Source organism: Salvelinus namaycush, unplaced genomic scaffold, assembly GCF_016432855.1.
Source record: "Salvelinus namaycush isolate Seneca unplaced genomic scaffold, SaNama_1.0 Scaffold69, whole genome shotgun sequence".
Lineage (NCBI taxonomy): Eukaryota > Metazoa > Chordata > Actinopteri > Salmoniformes > Salmonidae > Salvelinus > Salvelinus namaycush.
Genome location: NW_024061408.1, coordinates 316,628 through 325,752, shown reverse-complemented (window position 1 = coordinate 325,752; position 9,125 = coordinate 316,628).

The window sequence follows — 9,125 nt, the reverse complement described above, 5'->3', positions numbered from 1 at the left end:
CCATGGTTGGATTGGTGAGTAGCACATACCCAATGAGTTTCAGAGCAGTGTTTTGTGCTGCCTGCTGGTACCACAGTATCATGTTGTAGCTTGGAATAGTATGGCTGCAGTTCAGTTGAACATTATCTTCAGGTCCTTTTAGTATTGCAGTAGGAGTCTGCTGGACGTTGTCTGGTTGTGACAGCCCTGTGGATGAAAACAGAACAACTAAAATCTACAGTATTACTCAACATATTGACAGCAATATATTTAGTAGTAGTAAATATCTTTCATCTGAACAGTGGTTTAGTACCTGTCACCCACAGTGGTAGAGTTGCAACATGTATGAGAAGCTTGATCATGTTGATGGTTCTGGAGAGAAGAGTCACATGGACAAGGAGAAAGGGTTTTCAGATAGTCACAGATGTGATGTCATCTAGTGGGAGTGTCAAATGTATTGTTTGCATCCCAAATGGCACCCTATTCCCTATATAGTGCACTACTTTTGACCAGAGCCCTATGGCACCCTATTCCCTATATAGTGCACTACTTTAGACCAGAGCCCTATGGCACCCTATTCCCTATATAGTGCACTACTTTAGACAAAGGCCCTATGGCAACCTATTCCCTATATAGTACACTACTTTAGACCAGGACTCTATGGCAACCTATTCCGTATATAGCGCACTACTTTAGACCACAACCCATAGGGGTTTACACCAAAATAATGTCTCTCCAGTCAAGAGTTTTGCCACTAAAATGTTTTGCCAATGGGATGGGGGTCTTCCAGCCAAATCTCGCTTAGGTCCATAAAAGGCTAGAGAAACGGGATATGAGATTGTAACCAAATAATTTATGTTATTTAGTAATGACACTAAACTGTAAATACTGTTATACTGTACTAGTCCAGATACGATCAACTTGCTTATGCTGTAATCCATCTCTTTATTCATTGGCTCTGAACCAAACTCAAACCTCAGATGCAAGTGTTGTGATCACTGCTCATAGTTTTCTATCAGACAGGGTTTTTGTAGAGGAGAGGAGGTTCTCTACATCACTGTGTTGGCTGGCTGCACAGTAATACACTGCACTGTCTTCAGGTCCTCTCAGACTCAGTAGTTGAAGATAAGCCTCTTTCCTACCATTTCCACTCACTTTGAAGTGCTTTTCAAATGATTTCTCCATGGTTATTGACTCGGCATATGCATAACCAATGAGTTTCATAGCAGTGTCTCCTGTTGACTGTTGGTACCATAGTATCACATTGTAGTTTTGAATAGTATGGTTGCAGGTGAGTTGTACATTATCTTTAGATCCTTTAAGTATTGCAATAGGAGTCTGATGGACTTTGCTGCTAAGCGACTCCCCTGTTGACAGAGAGAGACAGAGAGACAGACAGAGAGACAGACAGAGAGGATATTTATTCAGTTTAATGACATTCATAGATTTGTTAGACTTCTCTTAATGAGTGATTTAATACCTGTCACCCAGAGTGGTAGAGCTGCCAGGTGAATCAGAACTCTGATCATAGTGAAGAAGACTTGATGGAGAAGATGAATATGTTTCCTCAGTGGAGGAGAGATATGAGTGTCTCCTGGATGAAGCTCTGAGGTGAAAGGAGAGGGGCTGATGTAGTAGCATATGTTATTTAGGGTGGTGGTTAGTGGGAGTGTCAGAAAGTCTCTACCGTAATGTTTGCTCATAGGACCTCACAGTGAACCTTTCTGATCATGACAATGAAATGAGACAGACATTATTAGAAGTAGAGTTAGAGGTCCCCCTACAGTACATGATGAGACCATCATCTCTTCAGATATTATATAATGTCCTATATCAACACTGGGGGTTTAGTACAGCTGTACTTGTTATATTATATCAACACTGGGGGTTTAGTACAGCTGTACTTGTTATATTATATCAACACTGGGGGTTTAGTACAGCTGTACTTGTTATATTATATCAACACTGGGGGTTAAGTGCAGCTGTACTTGTTATATTATATCAACACTGGGGGTTTAGTGCAGCTGTACTTGTTATATTATATCAACACTGGGGGTTTAGTACAGCTGTACTTGTTATATTATATCAACACTGGGGGTTTAATACAGCTGTACTTGTTATATTATATCAACACTGAGGGTTTAGTACAGCTGTACTTGTTATATTATATCAACACTGGGGGTTTAGTACAGCTGTACTTGTTATATTATATCAACACTGGGGGTTTAGTGCAGCTGTACTTGTTATATTATATCAACACTGGGGGTTTAGTACAGCTGTACTTGTTATACTATATCAACACTGGGGGTTTAGTACAGCTGTACTTGTTATATTGTATCAACACTGGAGGTTTAGTGCAGATGTACTTTTTATATTATATCAACACTGGGGGTTTAGTACAGCTGTACTTGTTATATTATATCAACACTGGGGGTTTAGTACAGCTGTACTTGTTATATTATATCAACACTGGGGGTTTAGCACAGCTGTACTTGTTATATTATATCAACACTGGGGGTTTAGTACAGCTGTACTTGTTATATTATATCAACACTGGGGGTTTAGTACAGCTGTACTTGTTATTTAATATCAACACTGGGGGTTTAGTACAGCTGTACTTGTTATATTATATCAACACTGGGGGTTTAGTACAGCTGTACTTGTTATATTATATCAACACTGGGGGTTTAGTACAGCTGTACTTGTTATATTATATCAACACTGGGGGTTAAGTACAGCTGTACTTGTTATATTATATCAACACTGGGGGTTTAGTACAGCTGTACTTGTTATATTATATCAACACTGGGGGTTTAGTGCAGCTGTACTTGTTATATTATATCAACACTGGGGGTTTAGTACAGCTGTACTTGTTATATTATATCAACACTGGGGGTTTAGTACAGCTGTACTTGTTATATTATATCAACACTGGGGGTTTAGTGCAGCTGTACTTGTTATATTATATCAACACTGGGGGTTTAGTACAGCTGTACTTGTTATATTATATCAACACTGGGGGTTTAGTACAGCTGTAGTTGTTATATTATATCAACACTGGGGGTTTTGTGCAGCTGTACGTGTTTTATTATATCAACACTGGGGGTTTAGTACAGCTGTACTTGTTATATTATATCAACACTGGGGGTTTAGTACAGCTGTACTTGTTATATTATATCAACACTGGGGGTTAAGTACAGCTGTACTTGTTATATTATATCAACACTGGGGGTTTAGTACAGCTGTACTTGTTATATTATATCAACACTGGGGGTTTAGTGCAGCTGTACTTGTTATATTATATCAACACTGGGGGTTTAGTACAGCTGTACTTGTTATATTATATCAACACTGGGGGTTTAGTACAGCTGTACTTGTTATATTATATCAACACTGGGGGTTTAGTGCAGCTGTACTTGTTATATTATATCAACACTGGGGTTTAGTGCCGCTGTACTTGTTATATTATATCAACACTGGGGGTTTAGTACAGCTGTACTTGTTATATTATATCAACACTGGGGGTTTAGTACAGCTGAACTTGTTATATTATATCAACACTGGGGGTTTAGTACAGCTGTACTTGTTATATTATATCAACACTTGGGGTTTAGTGCAGCTGTACTTGTTATATTATATCAACACTGGGGGTTTAGTACAGCTGTACTTATTATATTATATCAACAGTGGGGGTTTAGTACAGCTGTACTTGTTATATTATATCAACACAGGGGGTTAAGTACAGCTGTACTTGTTATATTATATCAACACTGGGGGTTTAGTACAGCTGTACTTGTTATATTATATCAACACTGGGGGTTTAGTACAGCTGTACTTGTTATATTATATCAACACTGGGGGTTTAGTACAGCTGTACTTGTTATGTTATATCAACACTGGGGGTTAAGTACAGCTGTACTTGTTATATTATATCAACACTGAGGGTTTAGTACAGCTGTACTTGTTATATTATATCAACACGGGGGGTTTAGTACAGCTGTACTTGTTATATTATATCAACACTGGGGGTTTAGTGCTGCTGTACTTGTTATATTATATCAACACTGGGGGTTTAGTACAGCTGTACTTGTTATTTAATATCAACACTGGGGGTTTAGTACAGCTGTACTTGTTATATTATATCAACACTGGGGGTTTAGTACAGCTGTACTTGTTATATTATATCAACACTGGGGGTTTAGTACAGCTGTACTTGTTATATTATATCAACACTGGGGGTTTAGTACAGCTGTACTTGTTATATTATATCAACACTGGGGGTTTAGTACAGCTGTACTTATTATATTATATCAACACTGGGGGTTTAGTACAGCTGTACTTGTTATATTATATCAACACAGGGGGTTAAGTACAGCTGTACTTGTTATATTATATCAACACTGGGGGTTTAGTACAGCTGTACTTGTTATATTATATCAACACTGGGGGTTTAGTACAGCTGTACTTGTTATATTATATCAACACTGGGGGTTTAGTACAGCTGTACTTGTTATGTTATATCAACACTGGGGGTTAAGTACAGCTGTACTTGTTATATTATATCAACACTGGGGGTTTAGTACAGCTGTACTTGTTATATTATATCAACACTGGGGGTTTAGTACAGCTGTACTTGTTATATTATATCAACACTGGGGGTTTAGTGCAGCTGTACTTGTTATATTATATCAACACTGGGGGTTTAGTACAGCTGTACTTGTTATATTATATCAACACTGGGGGTTTAGTACAGCTGTACTTGTTATATTATATCAACACTGGGGGTTTAGTACAGCTGTACTTGTTATATTATATCAACACTGGGGGTTTAGTACAGCTGTACTTGTTATATTATATCAACACTGGGGGTTTAGTGCAGCTGTACTTGTTATATTATATCAACACTGGGGGTTTAGTACAGCTGTACTTGTTATATTATATCAACACTGGGGGTTTAGTCCAGCTGTACTTGTTATATTATATCAACACTGGGGGTTTATGTACAGCTGTACTTGTTATATTATATCAACACTGGGGTTTTAGTACAGCTGTACTTGTTATATTATATCAACACTGGGGGTTTAGTACAGCTGTACTTGTTATATTATATCAACACTGGGGGTTTAGTGTAGCTGTACTTGTTATATTATATCAACACTGGGGGTTTAGTGTAGCTGTACTTGTTATATTATATCAACACTGGGGGTTTATTACAGCTGTACTTGTTATATTATATCAACACTGGGGGTTTTGTACAGCTGTACTTGTTATATTTTATCAACACTGGGGGTTTAGTACAGCTGTACTTGTTATATTATATCAACACTGGGGGTTTAGTACAGCTGTACTTGTTATATTATATCAACACTGGGGGTTTAGTGCAGCTGTACTTGTTATATTATATCAACACTGGGGTTTAGTGCCGCTGTACTTGTTATATTATATCAACACTGGGGGTTTAGTACAGCTGTACTTGTTATATTATATCAACACTGGGGGTTTAGTACAGCTGAACTTGTTATATTATATCAACACTGGGGGTTTAGTACAGCTGTACTTGTTATATTATATCAACACTTGGGGTTTAGTGCAGCTGTACTTGTTATATTATATCAACACTGGGGGTTTAGTACAGCTGTACTTATTATATTATATCAACACTGGGGGTTTAGTACAGCTGTACTTGTTATATTATATCAACACAGGGGGTTAAGTACAGCTGTACTTGTTATATTATATCAACACTGGGGGTTTAGTACAGCTGTACTTGTTATGTTATATCAACACTGGGGGTTAAGTACAGCTGTACTTGTTATATTATATCAACACTGGGGGTTTAGTACAGCTGTACTTGTTATATTATATCAACACGGGGGGTTTAGTACAGCTGTACTTGTTATATTATATCAACACTGGGGGTTTAGTGCTGCTGTACTTGTTATATTATATCAACACTGGGGGTTTAGTACAGCTGTACTTGTTATTTAATATCAACACTGGGGGTTTAGTACAGCTGTACTTGTGATATTATATCAACACTGGGGGTTTAGTACAGCTGTACTTGTTATATTATATCAACACTGGGGGTTTAGTACAGCTGTACTTGTTATATTATATCAACACTGGGGGTTTAGTACAGCTGTACTTGTTATATTATATCAACACTGGGGGTTTAGTACAGCTGTACTTATTATATTATATCAACACTGGGGGTTTAGTACAGCTGTACTTGTTATATTATATCAACACAGGGGGTTAAGTACAGCTGTACTTGTTATATTATATCAACACTGGGGGTTTAGTGCAGCTGTACTTGTTATATTATATCAACACTGGGGGTTTAGTACAGCTGTACTTGTTATATTATATCAACACTGGGGGTTTAGTACAGCTGTACTTGTTATATTATATCAACACTGGGGGTTTAGTACAGCTGTACTTGTTATATTATATCAACACTGGGGGTTTAGTACAGCTGTACTTGTTATATTATATCAACACTGGGGGTTTAGTGCAGCTGTACTTGTTATATTATATCAACACGGGGGGTTTAGTACAGCTGTACTTGTTATATTATATCAACACTGGGGGTTTAGTGCTGCTGTACTTGTTATATTATATCAACACTGGGGGTTTAGTACAGCTGTACTTGTTATTTAATATCAACACTGGGGGTTTAGTACAGCTGTACTTGTTATATTATATCAACACTGGGGGTTTAGTACAGCTGTACTTGTTATATTATATCAACACTGGGGGTTTAGTACAGCTGTACTTGTTATATTATATCAACACTGGGGGTTTAGTACAGCTGTACTTGTTATATTATATCAACACTGGGGGTTTAGTACAGCTGTACTTATTATATTATATCAACACTGGGGGTTTAGTACAGCTGTACTTGTTATATTATATCAACACAGGGGGTTAAGTACAGCTGTACTTGTTATATTATATCAACACTGGGGGTTTAGTACAGCTGTACTTGTTATATTATATCAACACTGGGGGTTTAGTACAGCTGTACTTGTTATATTATATCAACACTGGGGGTTTAGTACAGCTGTACTTGTTATGTTATATCAACACTGGGGGTTAAGTACAGCTGTACTTGTTATATTATATCAACACTGGGGGTTTAGTACAGCTGTACTTGTTATATTATATCAACACTGGGGGTTTAGTACAGCTGTACTTGTTATATTATATCAACACTGGGGGTTTAGTGCAGCTGTACTTGTTATATTATATCAACACTGGGGGTTTAGTACAGCTGTACTTGTTATATTATATCAACACTGGGGGTTTAGTACAGCTGTACTTGTTATATTATATCAACACTGGGGGTTTAGTACAGCTGTACTTGTTATATTATATCAACACTGGGGGTTTAGTACAGCTGTACTTGTTATATTATATCAACACTGGGGGTTTAGTGCAGCTGTACTTGTTATATTATATCAACACTGGGGGTTTAGTACAGCTGTACTTGTTATATTATATCAACACTGGGGGTTTAGTCCAGCTGTACTTGTTATATTATATCAACACTGGGGGTTTATGTACAGCTGTACTTGTTATATTATATCAACACTGGGGTTTTAGTACAGCTGTACTTGTTATATTATATCAACACTGGGGGTTTAGTACAGCTGTACTTGTTATATTATATCAACACTGGGGGTTTAGTGTAGCTGTACTTGTTATATTATATCAACACTGGGGGTTTAGTGTAGCTGTACTTGTTATATTATATCAACACTGGGGGTTTATTACAGCTGTACTTGTTATATTATATCAACACTGGGGGTTTTGTACAGCTGTACTTGTTATATTTTATCAACACTGGGGGTTTAGTACAGCTGTACTTGTTATATTATATCAACACTGGGGGTTTAGTACAGCTGTACTTGTTATATTATATCAACACTGGGGGTTTAGTGCAGCTGTACTTGTTATATTATATCAACACTGGGGTTTAGTGCCGCTGTACTTGTTATATTATATCAACACTGGGGGTTTAGTACAGCTGTACTTGTTATATTATATCAACACTGGGGGTTTAGTACAGCTGAACTTGTTATATTATATCAACACTGGGGGTTTAGTACAGCTGTACTTGTTATATTATATCAACACTTGGGGTTTAGTGCAGCTGTACTTGTTATATTATATCAACACTGGGGGTTTAGTACAGCTGTACTTATTATATTATATCAACACTGGGGGTTTAGTACAGCTGTACTTGTTATATTATATCAACACAGGGGGTTAAGTACAGCTGTACTTGTTATATTATATCAACACTGGGGGTTTAGTACAGCTGTACTTGTTATGTTATATCAACACTGGGGGTTAAGTACAGCTGTACTTGTTATATTATATCAACACTGGGGGTTTAGTACAGCTGTACTTGTTATATTATATCAACACGGGGGGTTTAGTACAGCTGTACTTGTTATATTATATCAACACTGGGGGTTTAGTGCTGCTGTACTTGTTATATTATATCAACACTGGGGGTTTAGTACAGCTGTACTTGTTATTTAATATCAACACTGGGGGTTTAGTACAGCTGTACTTGTGATATTATATCAACACTGGGGGTTTAGTACAGCTGTACTTGTTATATTATATCAACACTGGGGGTTTAGTACAGCTGTACTTGTTATATTATATCAACACTGGGGGTTTAGTACAGCTGTACTTGTTATATTATATCAACACTGGGGGTTTAGTACAGCTGTACTTATTATATTATATCAACACTGGGGGTTTAGTACAGCTGTACTTGTTATATTATATCAACACAGGGGGTTAAGTACAGCTGTACTTGTTATATTATATCAACACTGGGGGTTTAGTGCAGCTGTACTTGTTATATTATATCAACACTGGGGGTTTAGTACAGCTGTACTTGTTATATTATATCAACACTGGGGGTTTAGTACAGCTGTACTTGTTATATTATATCAACACTGGGGGTTTAGTACAGCTGTACTTGTTATATTATATCAACACTGGGGGTTTAGTACAGCTGTACTTGTTATATTATATCAACACTGGGGGTTTAGTGCAGCTGTACTTGTTATATTATATCAACACTGGGGGTTTAGTACAGCTGTACTTGTTATATTATATCAACA